A 24000-nucleotide genomic window follows, 5' to 3' on the forward strand; every position below is an offset into this window, starting at 1 on the left:
AGTGTGCACAGTATTACTAAAGGCAACGATGTTTGTAAAGCTCACGATCCTCCATAATGACCAGAGTTACATCAGGTGTGTGAGGTACTCCTGCCCACTTGGTTTTCCTTGATGGGATGAGCCCATCAATGTCACAGTCCTGTCAGAAAACAACTCTCGGAGTGCCAGCAGGAAGTGTGATGCAGCGGTACCGTGGCATGGAGCAAGGCAGCAATTCGTTCTTTAGTTTTGATACAATTATAAATTACATGGAGTAGAAATGAAAACAGATTCCTGGCCAACAGCATGTTCCTGCCAAGACACCATCAAGGGACTGTGATTGGAATTAGATTTCTTTTCATGAAGGTGTGTTGACAGAACCCAATTGTGTTAGTATGCGATGGGAGGAGCCCCGGCCAAAACGCTAGTGTGGGATGGATCCAGTGTCGGGATTTCACTATGGGTCTGCCAGAGCTCAGCCATGGTATTCCAGGCAGCAGCATTCAGTAGTACCATGAAGGGAGGTTGTGCCAAATCGCTCAGGTCCAATACCACATGTACTGGCCATGACTGACTGCCCCAAGGGAGGACAGTTAGCAAGTGACATCAGTACAAGTGTCACACAGGGAAAGGATTCTCCCAGTACAGGACTGAATGAATTTCATACCACCTCCTTGAATCCCCCCGGCAGTTCCAGTTAGATTCGGGGCTCCATTTGCACCCTAAAATATTGTGCTGCTGTGTCCTGTTAAATAGCCAGAGCTGGCTGCCTTTCAGTGCTGGGTGAAGTGATTCTTTCTATATATACAGTGCATGGGAGCCTGTGATGGGGTGTTCACCCCACACACCCTGGAAAGGGTTAATGAGGCTGAGAAGGGGCCAGTTAACCTGAGAGGCCACACCTGAGGGGAATTAGGTTTGCTAAGCTACCCTTGATTGATGATGCAGCCCAGCTGAGAAGGAAGAGGTCAGGCTTGCATAAAGGCAGATAGTTGGCAGCCAAAAAGAGCTGCAGAGAGGAGGCCTACAGTAGAGAGGGAAAGGAAGAAACCCAGGCGGAAAGGAGAAGCCCTATCATTCAGGCCCTAAAGGAAGGGTTTATTCAGAAGGAGGTGGAGTGGAAGCCTGAGAGAGGCAGAATAAGAAAACGCTTGGGGAAACGGCAGCAAGATTTGGGATGGAGCAGACCTTGGCCACTGATGAGAGGGTCTCTCAACTAGAACTCAGAGGAGTGAGCAGGCCTAGGTTCCCCTACTGGCCACTGGGAAAGTGACACAGGACTTGGAAGCAGATCAGAAGACTTCCTGAGACTGAAGATAGACAGTTTGATACCCCAGAAGGGGAAAACAATAGCAATTGAGTCTGGAGAGAGAGAGACCAAAAGGTGAGCAATTGAAGGAGGGTGTGTCAGACTGATTGAGAGCTAATGCACAGATGAGCCCTATGGGTGAGTAGTGGACCCTGTGACAGAGCCCCAGTTTTAGTTCTCTTTGAAGGCAATGTTTCAGTGGTACCGGATCAGGCCTATAGTTTGGCAAGTGCTTTGGTAAGCATGGTGTGAGAGCTCTAGGAATAATCCAGCCTGGTATTTTTGCCTAGTCTGCCCCATTAGAGACCATATTATTGGACATGAAGAGGACTCAGCAGGAGGAGTGGAAGAGTATCTGGATCCTGATTCTGCTCCCACTGAAATTAATGGTCAAAGTCCTATTGCCTTCAGAGGATGCGGGATGAAGCCCTTCGAGCACTTTCCATGACAAGTAGGTCTGACCATTCTGGGATGTGCGGGGCAAAGGGATTATCCTTCTGTGCTGCACTTTTTCTAGCTCATCTCCTTAGAGATGATCAAAGCTTACTTGATGTGAGACATGCTGAAGCTTTTCCCCCTTCATTTTATTTTTTTTTGACTTCCAGCGGTAAGCACTGAGTAAAGCCTGAGGAGGGCGCTCGGGATTTGGCCTTTCCTTTGAAAGGAAAGGGTGGAAGGCTCAGGGGTTGGGGGTGGAGCCATTCGCTGGCATGGGGCCAGATACAATGGCAGCCTTGAGGTGATGACCAGGAGCACGTCCCAGCTGGCAGCAGTGTCATGCCTAGAAGGAATGAATTGGGGCTTTTGGTTCCTAATGGATAAAAGTCCATTCAGAGAACCCAGCCAGCATTTTCTCCTTGTTGGCAGTCTTAGTAGGGAAGCCACACACTGAATGGGTCATGGAAACTGAAGTCCTCTCTAACACCTAGAAGGTTTCTCTTTAGATCAAGGGTCAAGGCAAACGGGTGGGGCAGGGTGATATACCCATTCTGTGGGTAACTTGAAGACTTCAGTCTCCAGGACCTGTTGATCCAGTACTAAACTTTTATCAGTATTGTCATAATCTCCTGCTATGACTATGCTACAACACTGAAGGAAGCATTCCTGTAGTGGTCCTAAAGGGATGGACTGGATTTGTATTTCATATGATCCTACAGTTCGCATCCATCTGCAGTGCAGGAGTTAACCGTGGAAATCAGGAATCACTCCTGTGATATCACCAGTGCATCCAGTGCTAGGAATTGAGCAGAGTGCCCGGCCCTTAAAAAGCTGTTTGCCTGCAACAGAACTGATGTAGTTTTGTTGTTGTTTTTTAAGTAGCTCGCCATGGAGAGGGATCTCTTAGAAAGCAGCTTCTTTCTTATTATGACTGTGGCAGCAGCTTGGAGAGTGAGATTCCCTTTCAGATTGCTATAATTGGCTCGCCCCTCTCATGCAGGATCCCTGCTATGGGGAATGATCCACAACCACATCCACATGTGGCAGATCAAGCCTTTGGGTTGTATATAGAAACCAAACAACTTATCCCAGGGGCTTCGTGGAGAGGAAGGGGGCACCCCCTTTCCACTCCCCAACCATTCACCAATTGGGTTAATCTGTCAAATGGTGAACTCTGACTCCCCCTACCACCAGCTCTCCTCCTCCCCACCCCATTCCATGCAGCTCCTCTTCCTTTTGCATGCAGGATTCTAATCTAATTTTCTCAATGCAAATCCTGACGTGGAAAAACCTTGAAATCAAATCTACAGAAGTCTCCTTTCACAGTTCAGAGATTTGATTAAATTGCAAGCTTTGTTAATATTTGGTGTGACGGGGGTAGGAGGGGGAGGGAAGGGAGAAGGTGGAGAGGAAAGCAGGGGGAGCGTCTGGAGATGTCGGAGGGGCGGCCAGGGCCTTTTCAAATAATCTGTTTACCCCTGCAGCTAAGGAGCCCATTAGCAAGCGTTCTCATTTCTAATTTCCCATCGTGCTGTGTCCCGCAGACCTCACTATGTTTATTTGGAGAAGCAGAACAAAATTGTTTGTATAATTAGATCTGCTACAAGGGCTGCCCTTGAATGGTCCTCGGCAGGAAGCTTCATATTGCAAAAGGCCCCCACCATCAAGGACCCTGAGCTCCATCCTCCTTCGCAGAGAGAGCCATTCGGGGCAGCCAAAAACAACACACTCCAACTTGGATGGGCTACAGGGCCTAGATGGGGCCCATATGTTCTCCCTCCCTCCCCACTGATTTTACAGAACTGCATTGTTCCAGAGGCTGCCCAAAGCAAGAGATGCAAACTGGAGATAGGATTTTTCCTGAGAGATAAAGCAAAGGGACTGATTTGACTGCCAGTTCCTATTAGCTTTCCAAGATGCACTGTATATTTCAGCAATATACATTCCCTCCCATCAAGGTGAATGTCACCATCACATAAACTGGGAATGGAGGGGAGAGGAAGCAGATGTGCCTGAAGGCAGGATCTTACTGAATCACAGTGGGTCTCTAGGACTGGAACCTTGTAAAGATCACATTTGGAAGGAGATGCATGCTAAAGCCACTGAGAATCACCATCTAAATCCTCAAGCATCACTGTGAAAATGACCTGTTGGAAATGTGGCTGCACACCTTGTACATGCTCTGAGCTGTGAATTGCACCTGTAAACACCTGTAAATGGAAAGAAGTCACTCTCTTTGCTAGAGGGAGCTGCCATTTTGTGTCCCCATGCAGCCTGTGACAGGAGAAACACACACTGTGCTCTCTCTGGTAGAGACTAAACATGTTCTTTTTTTATTTTGTTGTTCAATCAATATAAAATAAGTAGTTCTTGGTGACTGTACATGGCTGCTTTTTGTAAGAGGAAGAATTCAATAACAACCAGCACTGTGATTTCACACACAGCATATGCCTCATGCAGTATTGTCACCTGCTTTTGAGATGACTCTAGCCTGAAACGAAGAAGGTGTTCCATTTAAAGTTTACACTGATGTGGAGAAAATGTTCTCAGTTCTTGTGCAATAAATGTTTAGTTCAGCCTTGGAAAAATAGCCAAGAAAATTTACAAGCCCTGGCCACAAAATATATTTGTCTGACAATTACAGTTAATGCTATTTGTTCACCAATGAAAACAATTATTCACCTCTGATAATGAGTATTGTTATTATCTGTTCTGCAGTAGCACTAGTTATGGACCAGGATCCCAGGTATAATTCTGCAAGGAAGGCTGCTTTAGTTTGTCATTTCATTAGTTACGTTTCTTATGTCACATTTCAGTGCTTTATAATAAATTTTACACAGGGCTTGAGGGTTTCTTGTGCCTATGCCATTCACAGTTTGTCTAGGATGCAATCGCTCCACTCTTCTAATTCACATCAAAACTATGAAAGATGCAACCTAAAATCAAACAGAGACGCTTGATGACATCAAAGCAAGTTTATCCAATGTGGGTGAAATTCACTCCTGTGCAGAGGCCCAGCAGAAGACTATGCACCACTTAGGGCTTGTTATAAAACAGCCATTCTGGGTCAGATGAAAGGTCCATCTAGCCCAGTATCCTGTATTCCAACAGTAGCTAATGCCAGGTGCCCCAGAGGGAATGAACAGAACAGGTAATCATCAAGTGATCCATCCCCTGTCGCCCATTCCCATCTTCTGACAAACAGAGGCTAGGAACACTATCGCTGACCATCCTGGCTAATTGCCATTGATGGACCTATCCTCCATGAATTTATCTAGTTCTTTTTTGAACCCTGTTATAGTCTTGGTTTTCACAACATCCTCCAGCAAGGAGTTCCACATGTTGACTGTGCGTTGTATGAAAAAATACTTCCTTTTGTTTCTCTTAAATCTGCTGCCTATTAATTTCATTTGGTGACCCCTAGTTCTTGTGTTACAAGAAGGAGTAAATAACACTTCCTTATTTATTTTCTCCACACCAGTCATGATTTTATAGACCTCTCTCATATACCCCCTTAGTTGCCTCTTTTCCAAGCTGAAAAGTCCCAGTCTTATTAATCTCTCCTCATATGGCAGCCGTTCTATACCCCTAATAATTTTTGTTGCCCTTTTCTGAACCTTTTCCAATTCCAATATATCTTTTTGAGATCGGGCAACCACATCTGCACACAGTATTCAAAATGTGGGCGTACCATGGATTTATATAGAGGCAATATTATCTGTCCCTTTCTTAATGATTCCCAACCGTCTGTTAGCTTTTTTGACTGCTGCTGCACATTGAGTGTATGTTTTCAGAGAACAATCCGCAATGACTTCAAGATCTTTTTCTTGCATGATAACAGCTAATTTAGACCCCATCATTTTATATGTATAGTTGGGATTATGTTTTCCATTGTGCATTACTTTGTATTTATCAACATTGAATTTCATCTGCCATTTTGCTGCCCAGTCACCCAGTTCTGAGAGATCCTTTTGTAGCTTAGTCTGCCTGGGTCTTAACTATCTTGAGTAGTTTTGTATCATCTGCAAATTTTACCGCCTCACTGTTTATCCTTTTTTCTGGATCATTTATGAATATGTTAAACAGGAATGGGCCATGTACAGGTCCCTGGGGGACACCACTGTTTACCTCTCTCCATTCTGAAAACTGACCATTCATTCCTACCCTTTGTTTCCTATCTTTTAACCAGTTACCAATTCAACTGCTATGGCAGTGCAGCTGTGCTGCTGTAGTGCCATAGTGTAGAGGCTGTTTACAGCGATGGAAGGGGCTTTTCTATCACCCTAGTTGATCCGTCCCGCCAAGAGGTGGTTGCTAGGCTGCTGGAATGATTCTTCTGTTGACCCAGCTGTATTTACTCAGATATTTAGGTCATCTTAACTACATCTCTCAGATGTGAATTTTTCACACCTCGAGTGATGTACCTAGGTCGACCTACATTTTAGTTATAGACCAGGCCTTAAAGCCCTTTGTGGTGAAGAAAACCTTGTTTTTCAGGTGGAAACAGAAGTAATTTATAAAGGTTACAGTCAAAGTACAGAAACAAGACCTTGTGACTCAGGTGACGAGTCAGTAACTTGAAATAGTGTTCTGAATATTGAATATTCATGACAAACAGGTTGCAAACAATCTGCAGACTCAGATATGCTCATGATAACTATTCATCTGACAATTTAATCAAAACTGTGATCTGTTTGCAGTGCGCCCACAAACAGAAAAGGCGGGCAAAATTTTTCAAATAAACTGTTTTGAATTAATAGATGGATCAACTTTCATCAGAACACAGATCAACTACCATGCTCCCCCATTATTATGATTAATGTATCTGTTCAGCACCAGATTCTGCCCCCCTTTATGTTGATTAGCACCTTATTCTGGGACTGCTTATGGAATAAGTTACTATTTAATATGAATGGTACCCAGAATTTGGGCACTTACATAATAGCACCCAAAGGTATTATAGGTGTTTCAAAACAGAAATAAAAGACAGTCTCTGCCCCCAAAGTTTATAATCTACATTATAGAAGCAGCAATCAGTGGGGGGACGGGACAATCTCAGTGTTGCTAGCTCTCTTGATTTTTATCATGAGAATCACAATATTTACTGTATTACTTAATGCAGCAACTGTTGGAGTTGTGAAGATGGGAGAATTTCAGGGTTGGGGTTTTTTTTAGAAACGATAAGTTTCTAAACCTCATGGTTATAAAGAAAATCTTAAAAAGCTGATCTGAGTGAACAGTAAAGGCTCAGAAACCAGAAGGTAAATAAAGAGAAACTTTTAAAAAAGAATCTCATGATTCTTAAGCTGATGTCTTGATTTTGGGGTCCTGAGTCATGATTTCTGAGTACATGCTGTTGGCCATCCTGCAAAGAGTGAAGAGGGGATAGCAATCTTCTGATCAGACACTTACACGGCCAAGGCATGTGCTGGTCAAAATTCTATTGTCAAAAAGTAATGTAAAAGAAAATGAACATTTTTCTGTTTTTTTTTTTAATGAAAAATCATAAACTGAATTTTTTTTCAAAAAAATGTTGGTAAAAAGGGTTTCCAAAAATGAAATTTTTTTACTAAATGTAGTTTTTGTTGAAAAAAATATTTTGTGGGAAATGGTGGTGAAATTTTCCTTTGAAAAATAATTGTCATTTTTCATTCAGTCCTGATGTGCACATATCATGGTAGCTCAGTTAGGCTTTCATTAATTATTATTATAATTATTGCCTAATCTGAGAAAAGAGAGCTCCGTGATCTATGAACATTTGGATTATTCACTGTGGCTGAAAATGACCCCTACAGAGAAGGCCAGCACCAACTGGGGCCAAAGGGTATGTCTACACTCCAGTTAAACACCTGTGGCTGGATCATGCCAGCTGGTTTGGACTAAGAGGCTGTTTAATGGGGTGTAGACATTCAGGCTAGCTTGTACACCACAACTGAACAGACCCTTAGCTCGAGCTAGCTGGCTCTGGCCAGCTGTGGGTGTTTAATTGCAGTGTAGACATACCCTGAGTAGCACAGGGTCCTAATGCTGGCCCCTTTGCACAGGGTTGAATTTCACTCATCATAAATAATTTGTTGTTGGCATTGTGGAAGAGGTGAGGTTTCAGGCTGGACTTGGGTGTGGGAAACCAGAACAGAGTGGACATTCCATGCTGAGGGGAGTAATGAAGAAAGGGAGAGAAACATGTAGGAGAAATCAACTACGAGGGCAATGGTAGTTAAAGAAAAGCATAGGCCAACTAGCTTTATTATCATTGTTTTGATTTCTATTGTGGTAGCAGCTAGGAGCCCCAGATATGATTAGGACCCCATCTTCCTAAGTGCTGTACAAACACAGAACAAAGAGACAGTCCCTGCCCCAAAGCATTTATAATCTGTGTACTGTGCTTCAGGTGCCAGGCTCTATGCATCTAAAATAACTGCCTTATTTTCAAGGGACGGAACAGTCATAAAGCCCTGTGTGTATGTCTGACCGGCATATATTGGTTTGACTGGTTATCTTATATGCTGCGACCAATTATAAAATATGCTGAAATTTCCAGGGACTTTTCAAAGGTTTCTAATGGGCAATGTCACATATCCATCCTTTCAGCTCTTATGGAATTCACTTCCGTGTCTCTAAGCTCCATTGCTATCAGGCGGGAGTGTTGTCAGCAGGGGACTGAGGGTTAGAACTCCTGCATTCTCTTCCCAGCTTTGCCATTCACTCGCTTTGAGACCTGGGAAAAGTCTGTCTCTGCGCCTCAGCTTGCTTGTTTGTAAAATGGAGATAATAATTCACCACCTGGACAGGTGTGTTGTGAGAACAGCTGGGAAAAAGGTGGCCAAAATATTCCTCAGAATGTCCTGTCCATTTTCTTTTGAAACGGAAGACCTTTTTGAAAGTCTCTAGCCACATATATCTGTAGCTATCTAATTTGTATTTCTGGGGTACCTAGGGCTCTAGCCACAGACCCTGGGACTAGCTGCTGTACAAACACTGACCAAAAGACATCCCCTAACCCAAGGAGTTTATAGTCTAGGACAGAGGTCGGCAATGTTTGGCACGTGGCTCGCCAGGGTAAGCACCCTGGCGGGCCGGGCCAGTTTATTTACCTGCTGACGCGGCAGGTTCGTCCGATCGCGGCCCCCACTGGCCATGGTTCTCCATACCGGGCCAATGAGGGTGGCGGGAAGCGGCGTGGGCGAGGGATGTGCTGGCCACGGCTTCCTGCCGCCCCCATTGGCCCGGGACGTGAACCGCGGCCAGTGGGGGCCGCGATCGGACGAACCTGATGCGTCAGCAGGTAAATAAACTGGCCCGGCCCGCTAGGGTGCTTACCCTGGCGAGCCGTGTGCCAAACGTTGCCGACCCCTGGTCTAGGATGGGAGACAACAAATGGATCAAGACAGATAGATGGGAGAGTACAAAGAAACAATGAAACAGTACTGGTCAACGTGGCAGGTAGCGCTCCAGCAGACTAATCGCTGTCAAGATGTTTTTGTAGGCATCACAGAAAGTAAGAGTTTTAAGGTGGGTTTTGAAGGAGGATAATGAGGTAGCTTTGTAGGTGTTTACAGGGAGCTCTGAGTTGTAAGGCTTAATTAATGTATATAAAGCACCTCTGAATGATGCTGGAGAAGTTGCTGCTATACTGTTATAACTGTATAATGTTCTACAGTATTTGCTCAGTGTAAAGTTCTTTGTGAGCTAATTAACCCCCAATAGGAAATAACAAGAGATGGGAACATATGAAAAAGTAATTTAGATGTTCAGGAAATACTCTAAACATGTTTGGCGCATATAAACATATGCTTTCAGCTTGTCTGCCTTCAAATAGATCCTAAATAATACAAATAAATACAAAGGATCAGAGGGTTTCCTTTGGATGATTAACTGTGGCATTATTATTGCTCATACACCCAAAGCATGACATTTCCAATCATAGCCTCTCTTCACTCACTATGAAAGGAATGATTGTCATATCCTGACATGTTTATCATGGTGAAGCTGAGCGAGGGCTTTCTGTCGATTCACTCTCCAGCTGTTAGAACTAACGGAATCTGATCTTATTAAAATCAAGCCCACCTCCCTCTTACTGTTGTAAAAGAAAAGAAAAATACATCAGGCCTGATTCTGCATTGGCTGGCACCCTATTTCATCAATACACCCTGGGATGTAAAATGAGCTGGTAAGCGCTCTAACGCTTAACACTCACTTTGCACTGTTGCAATGAGAGCAATGAGAGCAGGGTGCTGAGTCAGGCCCAGTGACCTTCTCTTGAGACGTGGATTAATTTCTGTGAGTTGATGTTGGGATCAGTGATGACTCGATTGATCCAAAGGGTCTTAATGATGAGATGTCTGCCATGCAAGGCCAATCCCACAGAGATATAACAATCTGACTGTTGTACATTTAAAACCATCTTGTTCCTCAGGAAGGTGCTAAAAGGATTAACTTGCTCCCATATCCCTCCTGCCCTGGCCACATGTACCATCCAGCACATTCATCATAAATAATATGGCAGCCTCTGCCAATTTATGTGTCACAGCTGTATTGAATTGTCTGACAAACTAGGGAGTCTGTGGCAATACCGACTGATTACAAAGTCATTTGAAATCCTGCTTGGCTTCCAAACTGGGGTAGTGGGAAGCATGCAGTGGCAGAAAGAGCTGAAGGACTGACTGTCTTGTGGGGCAGCAGGAAGAGGCAGTTGTCACCCAAGGATCCAACATATAGATCTGTCTCATGCCGCCATCACCCCAGTATATGAACTCCCCACAATATTTAATATATTTATCCTCACAACATCCCTGGGAGGTACGAAAGCACTTTCACCCCTATTTTACAGATGGGGAACTGAGGCACTAAGTGATTTGCCTAAGGTCACCCAGGAACTCTGTGACAGAGCAAGGAATTGAACCTGGATCTTTGGCTAGCACCCTAATCACTAGGCTATCCATGCATCCCTAGAGATGCACATTGCTCCAAAGCTAGCAGTGACTGGTAAGGAGAAGCAAGCCAGGCACACTGCAGGGACCAGCCTGTTCTCTCCTAAACGATGGTTCAGCTTGCACATTGTCTTTGTGATACCCTGAAGCAGAACCCTCTCTGCTAGGATGGTTGTGGCTCAGCATTCCAGGCCTTAATGTCACAATCTTTCTCTGCAGCGCTGGCCAGTCTCCCTTTAGCTGTTATGATTCTAGAACACATGTAAAAGACAATGTACTAGATGCATGTAGCGGGGCGGCCTGGCTTCCAGGCGCCCCAGGAAGGGACGAGCCAGAACAGCCGCCAGAGTGGGCGGAGCCACCGCGGCCTGTCCCCGCCCCCCGGAAGTCAAGGGGCGGGACAGGAAGTATAAAGGCCAGGCCACAGCGCTCAGTAGCTGGCCGGCAGCGGCAGAGGACAGACGCTGGTGCCCGAGCTCCTGTGGACCTGAGCCTGCCGAGAGCCCGGTATCCTGAGGAGGACTGGCCGAGCCTGCCGAGAGCCCGGTATCCTGAGGAGGACTGGCCGAGCCTGCCGAGAGCCCGGTACCCCGAGAAGCGGCCTGAGCTTCCCCCCGCCGAGGGCCCAGAGGGAGCGACAGACCTACCTGGTGCTCGGGGCCCGGAGGAGCCCATGATCTGCGACCCAGCAGACGGAACTCAGGAGGAGCAGGTACCCATGGAGGAGGAGATGGGAAGTGGCCCGGGGATAGCAGACCCCGAACCCATGTCAGTGTGTTGCGGTCAGGATCCCCGCTGACTGCGCGGCAGACGGACTGCTGCGGATAGGGCCCCGGGCTGGAACACAGTGGAGTGGGTGGGCCTGTGTTCCCCCCTGCCACCCCGCGCCAGGTGGCAGTCTCTCCTCCTCCTTGTCCAAGGGGCCTGGGCCCCTGACTGACTATTGGTTTGCTGCCCCGCCCTGACCTAGGGCCTGGGCTAACCCAAACTGACCCAGCCCCTGCTACAAGGCCTGGGCCACTGACTGACTATTGGTGTGCTGCCCCGCCCTGACCCAGGGCCGGAGCTGTTAATTGTGTGCTCAGTCCCTGCATAAGGGCCTGAGCCCTAAACTGCTAATTGTGTGCTCAGTCCCTGCATAGGGGCCTGAGCCCTGAACTGCCAATTGTGTGCTTAGCCCCTACCCAAAGGTCGGGGCCCTAACTGTTATTCGCTTTGTAGCGGGGCGGCCTGACTTTCAGGTGCCCCAGGAAGGGACGAGCCCCACCCCGGAACTACTACAATGCACCACGAGTGTGGTCCCTGGTTCTTCATCAGCAAAGGAGTCTCAGTAGGAGACAACTTATTATGATTTCACAACATGCCCTTGGATTGCTGCAGCCTCTGGGCAGGTCTGCACTTAAAACGCTGCATTGGTGAAGCTGCGCCATTGTCGTGCTTTAATGAAGACGCTCTATGCTGATGGAGAGAGCTTTCCCATCGGCGGAGTTAATCCACCTCCACGAGAGGTGGTAGCTAAGTCAGCAGAAGAAGCACTTGGGTCAGTATAACGATGTCGCTCAGTGGTATGGATTTTTCACACCCCCGAGTGATGAAGTTATACCAAAGTAATTCTGTAGGGTAGACCTGCTCAATGTGTGAAACATGCTAAGGGACATGCATCCGACAAAGTGGGCATTCACCCACGAAAGCTTATGTTCCAATACACCTGTTAGTCTTAAAGGTGCCACAGGACTCTCTGTTGCTTTTTACAGATCCAGACTAACACGGCTACCCCTCTGATACATGCTAAGGGACAAAGTCCCAAAATGTGGGAGACAAGAAAAGGGACAGTTTGTTGTCTAGATATCAGAGCAAAGGACTTGGTGGCAGGACTTCTGGGTTCTGTTCCCAGTAATTCCAGTGGCTCACTGGGTAATACTGAACAAATTACTTCACCTCTCTGTGAAGGTGGGAATAATGGAATGTAACTTTCTTGTAGGAAAGGGGGGTGGGTTATGAGGATTAATTAATATATGTTTAGTGCTTTGAGAGCCTTCGCTGAGAGAGAGAGAGAGATTGATGAAAGGTGCTAGGGAAGGGCAAAATATTCTCATTAATAAAGAAAATAGCAGAGCAGGGACCCTGAAATGAGAAGGGATTCATTTCTGCAGTCCAAATAACTTTGTCTAAAGTCCCCAGCTGCGCACTGAGTCATTTTAGAGGTAGTACAAGGTTTATATGTGGGATGGAGGCAGCCGTCACTCATTTTGAGGGTCTATCCTTCCTTAGGTGAGGAACAGACCTTCAAATTGGCAGGGATGAAGCTGGAAGAAGGTCCAAGAGAAGGATCGGAAGCACCCAGGAAGAATGAGAATTTCTGCAGCCACACTGAAGGTGAGAAGGATATTCAACCTGAGGAAGGAAAGCCCTCCTTGAACAAACTCCCTCTCTCTTTCTTACTCTCTCAAGATAGGCATAAAGTACAAGCCACCTCAGCAATTTAATGGAGCAGAACCTGGCTTTAAGCTGTTCCCATAAATGTTTACAATCTCCTAATAATTAACATTTAATGTTGTATTAATTCATTGATGGGCTTTCATTTCCTTTTTAACAGCATGGCAATTTTTCTTCTCCACCTTTGCTCTTTTGTTCTTAAAAGAGGAGAAAGCAAAGAAAAAGCAGCAACAGAAAAAAAAATGTGTGACAGGATGGGCTTATTCTGTTTCCTTCCTTCTTCTTCCAGGGAATAATGGTCCCTGGGGAACTGAGGTTGGAGAACAGAAGGGTCTTCTCTGTAACATGGAGGACTAGGGGGAGGGGAGATATGCAGAAATCCAGTTTTTGCGGTGGATTCTGAGGAGGACGCTCAACCCCCCAGGCAGGGGACATGTCTCTATTGACCCTCATGGGCCATCTCGGGAATGGCACTGAGTCTAGCGGACACAAGGGCCTGGTTTTCGTTTACGCTAAGGCCCCTTTTACACTGCACTGGTAGCATAAAGGGGATTTAAGGTGAATGTGAATGTAGCTACCACCCACTTCAAGGCCCCTTTACACTGCCAGAGGGGTGTAAAGTGGCCTTTAATGTAAATACAAATCAGGCCACATGTCTACCCCTCACGCTGGCCAGAACTATGGATCCAACATAGAAACATGAAGGGGATTAAAATGAGGGGAAATTGGGGATTGCAGAGAAAAACCCCAGAACCAGTGTGTTTTAAAAAATGCTATTCGTTTTACGTGTCCTGTTGAAATGCTTTCAGTGCTGCCCAGATCACACATGTCCCACTCCCCTCCCCCTCTCGTTGCCTCTCTGGCTGAGATGTTTATTTAAGTGTCCTGAAAACTTTATCTGGAAATCAATTCCCTTCTCTTTCCCTTGTTCGCCCTTCCACTTTCCCTTCCTCCCATTCATCACTTTGAAAAATGACCCATTTTCTCTCTCTTACTTGGTTCCCCCTCCTCACCCCAAGCTTTCCTCAGTCCTTGTTGTTGTGATCCTCGACAGGAAAGACTCCCATGTCATTAATTAATGGTGGTTATTTGGGGAAGTCACAACTAAATAGCCAGGCTGGAGTTCAGGGTGACAGATGGCCCTTCTCACAGAATGAAAAATCTCATTCGTTCCATGGGTGCTGCTGTCATGGGGCTCGGACTCTTTACAGCAAGCCAGCCTGGGCCTTTAACCCCTCCACTGCTGCACAGAGATGCCCATCTGAGGGGATACGACCAGGCGTCCTGTGCAGTGACAACCCCTCCTAGGGCTTCAGGCACTCCAGTTCTTGTAATGAAGTTAAATAAATCTGCAGACAGCCTGAAACAATACCTCTGAGAGATGTGAACTGCCCCATGCATCTCAATGGGCTGTTAACGCCAACACCCACTGCTTTGGGGGTCCCATCAATACTACCCCAGTGGAGGTCTGTGTGTGGCAGGAGAAGAGTGCAGGTGTACAGCCCACTCACACCAGCCACAAAAAGGCCTCTGTACTTACTTCTACATCTGACCCCATCTCTCTGGGGAGACCGGGGACCCTTGCTACCACCCCTACTGCTCTTAAGGGCAGACCATGCTGATGCTGGGGAGAAAAGGGGGTGGCTCATGGTCCCATTGTCCTCTATAGGCTGGGCTCCTTGGTCAGACTATGTTTTCCATTGGTGCACAATAATCTCCCCTTATGCAGAGGTGAGGGGGTGCACCATGGGAGTTCCTGGCCACAGTGCATTATGAGAGACGTAGTCCTGCTAGCAAGACTAGCCCATAGTGTAGAATGGGGACACAAGACAGCCAAACTACAACTCCCATGAGGCATTTCAGCAGCATAGCCAAATCAAAATACTTTGGTTTTTCCCCAGTGTAATAGGGCAATCCATCAATTATTGAGCACCCTGGTGCCCATGCATGACTAAGTGGGGTTTCTGCCTCTCTAGCACCTTCCTGTTGATGTTGGTGGTCACTTTCTTCTGGCACTTTAGCCTCCTGGCCAGGCACATACTCCCTGTTTTGGGGTACCACATTCCTACATTTATAAAAGATAAATCAGCACCATCAGGCACACTTCAGGCCCTCAGGACTTCCCCTGGTGTCCCCACTGCTAAGCCATTCAGTCACTACCAGCTCAGATATTTCCCACTCTGGCTGGCTCCCCACTAAATTCCCATCACAATCCCTCAATCCCTAGTTATGGGGCCCTGTTTTGGGCTCCCCACGCAAAAATCTCTGTTTCTTGCTGACCCTCTTTTGGGCCTGGTTCCATGCCTTCCTCCAGACTTTGATAACTTCCCAGCCTACTTCTCTCAAGTTTTGCAACCCACCTGGCTTCTCTCAGGTTTCCTACTGAGCCAGGAACCCTGGCCTCCCATCCAAGCCTCCCTGCTTCTGGCCTGGCCTGGCCTGGCCATCTACTCTGAGGGCTTCCTACTGTTGACACAACCCTTTCCCAGGTATATCAAGGCAGCCCTAATTAAGACCAGACACACCCCTTTCCTAGGTGTAGCAATGCTGTTCTAATTAAGACCCTGCCATTTGCATTAACCCCTTCCTGGGTCCTGTTCCTTCCTACCTAAAGTCTCCTTGGGCCACTATCCTTTCAAGAACATGGCACTGAATCAATCCTGAGACACACAAACAATTTCAGTTTTCAGGCATTCAACGTTTTGACAAAAAATTGAAAATTCCCACAGAAAGCAAATACTTTTTGTGAAAAATTTCACTTTGTCAATAACCCACTCTTCTATTGAAAAAGAGTTTTGATGGAAAATATTTGATCTTCCCCTATTGCTAATATTATTATAATGCCCCAACAGAGATGGAGGCCTCATTCTGTTAGGCACTGTACAGACCCAGAGTAAAAGACAGTGTCTGCTCTGACGAGTATACAAGAGAAGTTGAACAAAAGAGATTCTCATTAAGGCTATGATTTAGTCATGGAGGTCACAGCAGTCATGGATTCGGTGACTTTACTGTACCTCTGTGACTTCTTCAGCTGGGGCTGGAGCCAAGGTTCTGCTCCGCTGTCCTGCAGCTGGGTTTACAGCCTGCACTGTATGCCCCTGACTCACGGTGGGGGCTGCGACTGCGTCCGTGCGCCCCTGCCCCGTGGCTTCCGCCAGGGGCTGCAACTGGGGCCATGTGCTCCTGCCCCATGGCTTGCAGTGAGGGCTGAAGCCCACCATGTGCCCCTGCCCCGCAGCTTGTACAGTTATTTTCAATAAAAGTCGCGGACAGGTCACGGGCTCTATGAATTTTTGTTTATAGCTGGTGACCTGTCTGTGACTTTTATTAAAAATAACCGTGACAAAATCTTAGCCTTAATTATCATCCCCATTTGACAGATGGGGAACTAGGGGGTAAAGTGAATTGCCCAAGGTTGATCAAGAAATCTGTGGCAAAAGCAGAAATTGAACCAAAATCTCCCAAGTCCCATCTCAGTATCTTCACCACAAGACCATCCTTCCTCTTCACAGAAAGCACCGCCTTTCATCCTTGAACCTAACTCACCTTGCTGTGAGAGAGGGATGGGAGCTCATTCAGCCTCCCTCAGAAAAGAAATGAAAGAACTTTGTGTTGGGACAGAAAAAAGCCCATGGGAATGGGGCTTCATTCACCATGAAGGTCTGATGTGGCATTTTCTGCAGTGGCTTCAGGTTGACACACTGGCAAATGAGGGGCAAAAATGATCACAATCAGAAATAAACGCATACATGAATTTTAAAAATGAAGCCATTTCTCCACCTCCCACCCTCATTTGGGAAGTGTAAAAATGCACACTTAGTTCAGCTTGACGTGCAAATGCAGATGCCGTCTGCTCTGCGTTTCCATGACTAATCTCATCTGCACTCAGGACCCCCTCCCCCAACATCTGTTCCCCATATTCTGTGCCTAGCTAGCAAAAGGGAGGAAAAATAGAAAAATAAGAGATGGGAAAATGCACAAAAGCTGTGGAAAAAATGTGCAACAGGAGTTAGAAATTCCATTTTATGTCTTGGGGTCTGTCACCTTGGTGTTGTGAGCTCAACCCTATAAAGCTGGGATTAACAGCTCCAGTGTCCTAGAGCTGCAGTAGAGCCTAATGGAACACACCTGGCCAGCACCCACCTCTGTCTCTTTCTGACGATTAGCAGGTTTTGATCTGAAATGACTTTATTTACAAATACATAGTGTTTCCTCTGAGTGCTGAGCCTTGTGCTAGGGCATGGGACTTCCTTTTCTGGCTCTGGTCCCCTAAGGTATTTGCCAGGACCAGTGCAATAAAATATAATTAGGACTATGCTTGTACTTGTGGCAGAGTCTAACGCCAATGATATCATGTTATCTGACAAAGAGACTGCAATCCCCTAGCAATAAAAGCTGGCAAAGCTCACTTGACGTTGTAACAAAGGGAGGCTGTCAAGGTTGGCTGGCATATTTTACTTATGGTTTTTTACATCTAGTCACAAAACCCATGTAATTCTGCAGATGTGGTACTTACCCTAAACAAATGCTGCTGAGGGAAATTTCTCCAAGGCACAAGGAACAGTTAAGCACTTAACTCCCACTAAAAGGCATCTGGAATTAGTCCCCAAGTGCCAGCTGTGCCTCTGAGAAATCTCTTCGGGCTGCCTTTTCTTTAAAGTTAGGGCTCACAGCCCACCACTAACATGTAGTACAGCTCTTATGGGCAACCCTACAAAAACAAAGCGTTGTGTGCAGCCCTGTATGCCCTATAAAAACAAACCAGTAGGCATATTTGATGAAGGACAAACAAGTTTCTACCACAAATCTCTTTCTATACTTTCTTCCATGCTGTCCCTTGTGCAGGAAACTGCCTCCCTCAATTAGTCCATAATGCCACTCCCCACCAATCCTCCAAATCCCACTCCAAGACTCATTTCTGCTGTGACAGCAGCAAGAAGTCAACCAGCCAACAATGGCTGGGTGTGTAGCAGGTAGGGATAGATTGATATTAGCAATGATTTCATTTTCTAGATTATAGGAACAGTGTTATGTTCAATAACAGTGCATAAAGCAATTATTTTTTAAAAAAGCATATGAAGATTACCTTGTAAATTCCTTCTGTAGTTGACAATTTGTGGTCAGCTAGATCTCACCTAGACTTTGTGTCATGTGGGTAGGAGAATTCGTGCAAAACTCACCAGAGCTGTGTGTGGAGGCCCAGGACTGGAAGAACTGAGGTGTGCGGCAGGTCAGGACTGAGCATCAGTAAAAGTGACAAGACTGGAGGACTGAGGTGCATCAGGATAAAGGTGGGAGGGAGAAGTGGAATAGCAAGCAGCGCTGCAGGTCAGGGATGACGTGCACTGTCATAGGGTGGGTGCAACTGGAGGCATTTGGTGTTGTGAATGGGCAGATGTTGGACCTTTCTTTTTCTCTCCCCACCCTCCACCCCTGACATTCCCCACCGTTCCCCAGTGATGATGATCTAGCAATGGTATTTTATGTCAAATGGCCATCTGAGGCCTACAGCCCATGGGACTTTCACTAAACAGAGACAGAAAGGGAGTCCTCAAGCTGAGGGGCTTGGGTCAGATCCCTGCCAAAGATACTCTGTGTTTGAGAACAATTTCCTTTTCCTTGCTAACCCTTTGATTTTTATCTGCCTTTTTCCTATAGTTTTTCTTTGTCAGTAATTAATCATTTTTTTTCTTAATGAGGAAGCACCAATTTCCTTGGGAAGAAACACAGTCTGCACATTTCAATCGGTGGCTGGACTGGTGTACACGAAGCATCGGATAGGCCAGAGACCCTGCCAGCGAAACATTCCGTGACACAAAGGCTGTAGTTCAATGGTGTCAAGTCCATTGATGTTGATTGAGCGACACAGGGGTTGGATATGGCCCCAAAGCTGGGATGGGGGAGAGAAGGTCCCTTCCTTGCATGCTCCCCCATCAACCATTAATATAAGGATAAGCATGGTTAGGAAAACTAGGTATGTCAGAGTCCCCAAAGAGATCTTGGAAGAGACCCATCTGGGGCCCAGATCAGCATAAGGGAATTGAAATTCAGGCTTTTCATAATTTTCTATTAAAAAATCTGTTGTCTTTATGAAACATTAATTAACAAACAGTAACATGAAAAGACTCCGTCGAAGCTGATGGGCACAACATTTGACCTGCTCTCTGTGTGTATCATCATTTTTTTTTCCTGTCTGTCTGTGAAGTCCTGGTAAATATTTATCTTTTTGTTTTGTTTTTCAAATCAAGTTCTTGAGTGCTCTTTTTTTCTCAGCTGAGCACACATGGGCCACCCTGCACTGACTAAACAGTACGTACAGCCCAATGCACACGAGCAGCCGCACCACTGAGTGTGAACAACTCATTACTCGTGAGCAACTCTACAACAACAGAACAGTGTACGCTGCCCTATATGTGTGGGCTACCCCACAAAATTAAACCAGCCAGCATCAAGACATAGACACTGCCCATCTCTCCCTTTTTGATGTCAACTTTTACATTCACACATCATTTCCCCAGGCATTTTCCAGTCCTTGAGGGACTCACACCACCCTCAAAAATAATTTGAACAGTTTCAGGTTCCCTCAGGTCACTTGAGCACCAAACATATTGTAATACTGGATCTGACAGAGCCCACGTTTGTTGAATTTCAGAGCACCACTGCAAAGCCTACATCTAGTCCTGTTTTTTTTCCTGGGAGGGTGATATGTGAGGGTGGGACTGTGTTTTGTTTCAGCTGGGGATGTATAGATAGACACCAGACAGGCAGACATTGATTCAATGGTGTACATATAATTGTATCGTTATTTGTTACACATGCACCTACAAACCACATTCAGAACATTTTTATGGCCTGCAAATAATAGCAACAACATAAACATTAAGGACCCGATTCAAAACCTGCTGAAATGAATAGGAGTCTTTCCATTTACTTCAATGGATTTGGAATATGCCCCCAAATGGCAAGTAACTTCTCCCAATTTAATGTGCACATATAGATGAGACCACACCACCTCCAGTGTTCCCTTCCCCCCCACCTCCCCCAAATCTCTAGTGTCTCCATTTTCTCCCTCCACAACCCATACAATCCACCCTGCACATTCTGGGTCACTTTTTGCTTTCTTATTTCAGCCTCCCACAGAGCTCTGAAGGCAGGGTAGAATTATGGAAGCTGAAACAAAGTGCTTGCTGGAATGCTGATGAATGGGACTTCCCTCATATAATTCCAACACATTCCGGACTTCCTCTGAGAATACCAGCTGAAATGAAACATCAGTGTAATAAGGCAGCAAAGAGTTTATCTGCTTCTTTTGGGAGCTTCCATCGCTCCAAGTCCTCCTACACGTACAGTTATGGAAAAATAACTCAGATGAATCAACCCCTGACGGCTTGTCACTGCTCCCAAAGGTTGGGTCTCTCCCTTCAATGCAGAGAGGCATGGGAAGAGCAGATAGAAAGGATATGATGCAAATGGAATTACTCACCCATCACTGACATGTTGCTGGTGCTTGTTTTCCCCTATAGGGACTTGCATTCATTGAAGTTGATCGCCCATACACAGACCTGCCATGCAGGGTCATTCACTGACAGATATTTGCACTCTCCTCCTGAGCGTATCTCAATTGCAGAAAAATACCCATGAAGAGTAATGTTGGTACAAAGTCTGAGCCACCCCCAGCTGTTGTTTTCTTTAGAGTTTTTTTTTTTTTTTAAATTGCCGTTAGATGAAATCTTACAAAGGGTCAGAAGAGAACCGATGAGTCACTGTCAGGCCTCTATCCCATCTCATCTCATCCCAGCTCTGCCTGACCCCATACCATTCAATCCCATCCCAGCCTAGGAGCAGAGTGGGAAAAGGCTTCTTAGCGATCTAGTCTGTCTTCCAGCCTATTATATCCCAAAATTCCATCTGTACCTAAACCGTTCCATCCTATCTATTCTCATCCATCCCCCATCTTACTGTCTTTCCTCTTGGCTAACTAATCCCCCCCATCCCAATGTCACACCTCATTCCTCTTTTTAATTAAGCCCACTAACCTACCCTGGCCCTACCCTATCTAGCCTCCAGGATCTCAGTCCGGAACATCTTGGCCCTTCTATCTCACCCTGACCAGTGGCATTCATATATTTATTTCAGGTCACAGAGGAGCCAACACTTGTAAATGTTTTGTAGAGGTCTGGCTACAGAATCTTTAGAAGTGGGGAATGATGTCTTCTCCTTTATCATGATAGAAATTACTGAGACAAATGCATCCAATGAAGTCAGTGGAGTAGCACCTGGGATTAATTTAGTCCCTTATGTTTCCTATGTTGAGAGCTATGAGGAGACAAAAAGTGTTCTGTCTGTGTTAAAATGCATGGAATACTTCAGATGTAGAAGGTGCATGAGGGAGAAGGACTGGCTGGCACAGTGGCTTAATGAAGTGATGGCTGTAATGTAGAAAGTATGGAGACCAGGGCTCAAACCCTGCTCAAGTCACAAGCAAAATCACTTTGCTTGTCTCAGCCTACTGCAAAAAAACATGATGGTGATCTCCTCAGTGATACTAGTGTGCAACCAAGGCTGTAAATGGAGTAATGAACAAGGATATACATCTAGTAGAAACCCAGTAGGAAAGTAAACCTAAGGCTTGTCCAGTGAAAGAGGCCAGAAACATGGAGATCAGATGGTGGAGAAAATGGGGTATGTACAGTAGCTGTGGCTTTAGCATCTTTCACCAGCACTCAGTTCCCTGAAAGAAAAGGACAGATTTAGAAGGGGAATAAGTTCCATTTCCAAAATTCTGAGGGGGGTTGAACGCCAACAGAGTTAAAAAAGCACATGAAATGGTAGAGTTCTCTGCTGGCATCTGTCTGAAACGGCAGGTCTCTGCTCATCCTCCTTGGTCCATGGTAGTGAAATGAACAATGTGCTATGAGATACAGATGCAACCACTCAAAAACTGACTCCCAGGCACTTCAACATGCATACGAGCCCTGATTGAAAAATGCTGATACCCAAGTTTGATACCAACTTGGCTTTAATTGGAGAATTATTTGCAACTCTTTTCCTGGCAACAACAACAACAACAACAATCTCTCTGTGATGGGTTGAAACACTGCCAGGCACATTTTTCAAGTGAAAAGAAAGCAATAAAAGGAGAACCCCCCCCCCCCCCCAAATCTCAGCAAACAGCTGCAGCAAACCCTGGTGTTTTGTTTTTATCTTTGCCGAGTGCTGGGCCCATCTCTCGTCTTGTGAATCCACCGCCTCTTAATTACCCTTCAAAGCCACAGCAGTGGGGAGGGATGCAGCTGGGACTCTTTTTCTCAATTCTCCTTTGGCGTGCGGCTGGGAAGCAGGAGTCCAGCAAGGATTCGACGTGCCTGAAAGCTACAGAGAATGGAACAACTTGGAACCAAATGCACTAATTGCTTTTTTCTTTTTTCTTTTTTTTTAACTTTGCTGGTGTGGGTGGGGAGGAGGGGAATCCTCCCGTTATCCTGGCTTTATTATTAATAAATAACACTTTTCACCTCTGCAGCACATTTCGCCCAAGGGTCATCAAGCTCTTTACAATAATTAACTCACGAAGCCTGACAAACCTTTGCCTGAGAGCTAATGGTAGTGATAACATAAACAACGCTTCCCATGTTGGATGCACTTTAAACTCATTAGGTAGATGAGCAGGATTATACCTATCTCACCTCTGGTGAAACTACCCAAGGCACAGAAAGGTTAACTGACTTGACACCAGGGCGAGGATTTGGACATAAGAGGCATAGCTCTCAGGCCCTTGGTCAAGATCACATCACAAAAAAGCAGAAATGGTCCCACTAAGTCCATCCCACCCCACACGCAGGATTTTTTTCCTATAGGCATTTGAAGTGACAAATCTACTTTTACATCTCAAGCATGGGGAATGGGGCTTTCATTCCATTGTTTAGAAGATAATACCACGGTGTAACAGGCCAGTTAGGGAATTTCCCCAGATACTCATCCTAAACTTTCTCTTCTTAGTTGCATCCCAACTCTCCGAGATGAGCCCCCTTACTCCACCCTGAATAACCCCCCTCCCTCCTTTGTGTTTGTGCACCCACATTCACATATACTGTATACCCCCTCACTTTTAACCACTTCCTTCCACACGGGTCCCATTTCAGGATGACTGGTCTTTTGGGGTAATGGAACTACAAATGAGCAAAGATTCATTAATTGATTTGGCTGGCGAAGCAACCTAATGGCAGTATATGGTGCTGCTTCCATCTAGGCTCTGAGTATGAGTCCCATGCTTAGATCCTGAGCTGCCTGGGATGGCAGGAACTGGGATCCCTGCAGAAACAGCACAAGGGGTAAAGGAAAATGTTGTGTGGGTCACTTTTCAGTTGGGGGGGTTATTGTTTTCTTAAAATCAATACAAACTCTATGATAGACACAAAAGTGCCTTACACCAATATATCTTATTCCCCTTCTCTTACCAGAATAAGCTATACCAGTTATAGACAGCATGACTTTGGAGTCTACATCTCTGGAGTAGGACTCAGATGTCCTAGGTTCTATTCCCATCACTGGCCTGCTGGTTGACCTTGACCGCTCTGTGCCTCAGTTTCCTCATCTGTAAAATAGGGATAATGATATTTCCCTCCCTTTGTAAAGCATTTGAAATCTTCTGGTGAAAAGCAGTAAATAAGAAATAGGTATTATTATTATTTATATTGGTATAACTGTATCCACACGGCAAGGTAATACCCCTTTAACTATATTGGTATAGTTTAAGTGGTACAATTTTTGTGTATAGGTATGCCCTAGGCATTACTACAAGGGAGGAAGAGACACTTAACCACCATTCCTAACCTCCTAAAGGGTTATTTAGGTTGTTTGGTCTGAGGTTTGGGGTGATGGTTCAGCTCAGTTCTTTGATGTGAACCA

The 24000-nt window shown here is 45.7% G+C and overlaps 1 long non-coding RNA gene across 1 annotated transcript in view; it reads right to left on the minus strand.

Annotated features, from left to right (window-relative positions):
- Nucleotides 1–20683, minus strand: part of LOC128843501 (uncharacterized) — a 52181-nt gene extending 31498 nt beyond the window's left edge. Inside the window, exon 1 of the long non-coding RNA XR_008446280.1 lies at nucleotides 20576–20683. This is a non-coding gene — a long non-coding RNA (uncharacterized LOC128843501). The remainder of the gene's footprint in view (nucleotides 1–20575) is intronic.
- Between the last annotated feature and the right edge of the window lie 3317 nt (nucleotides 20684–24000).

Source organism: Malaclemys terrapin, chromosome 9 (assembly GCF_027887155.1).
Source record: "Malaclemys terrapin pileata isolate rMalTer1 chromosome 9, rMalTer1.hap1, whole genome shotgun sequence".
Lineage (NCBI taxonomy): Eukaryota > Metazoa > Chordata > Testudines > Emydidae > Malaclemys > Malaclemys terrapin.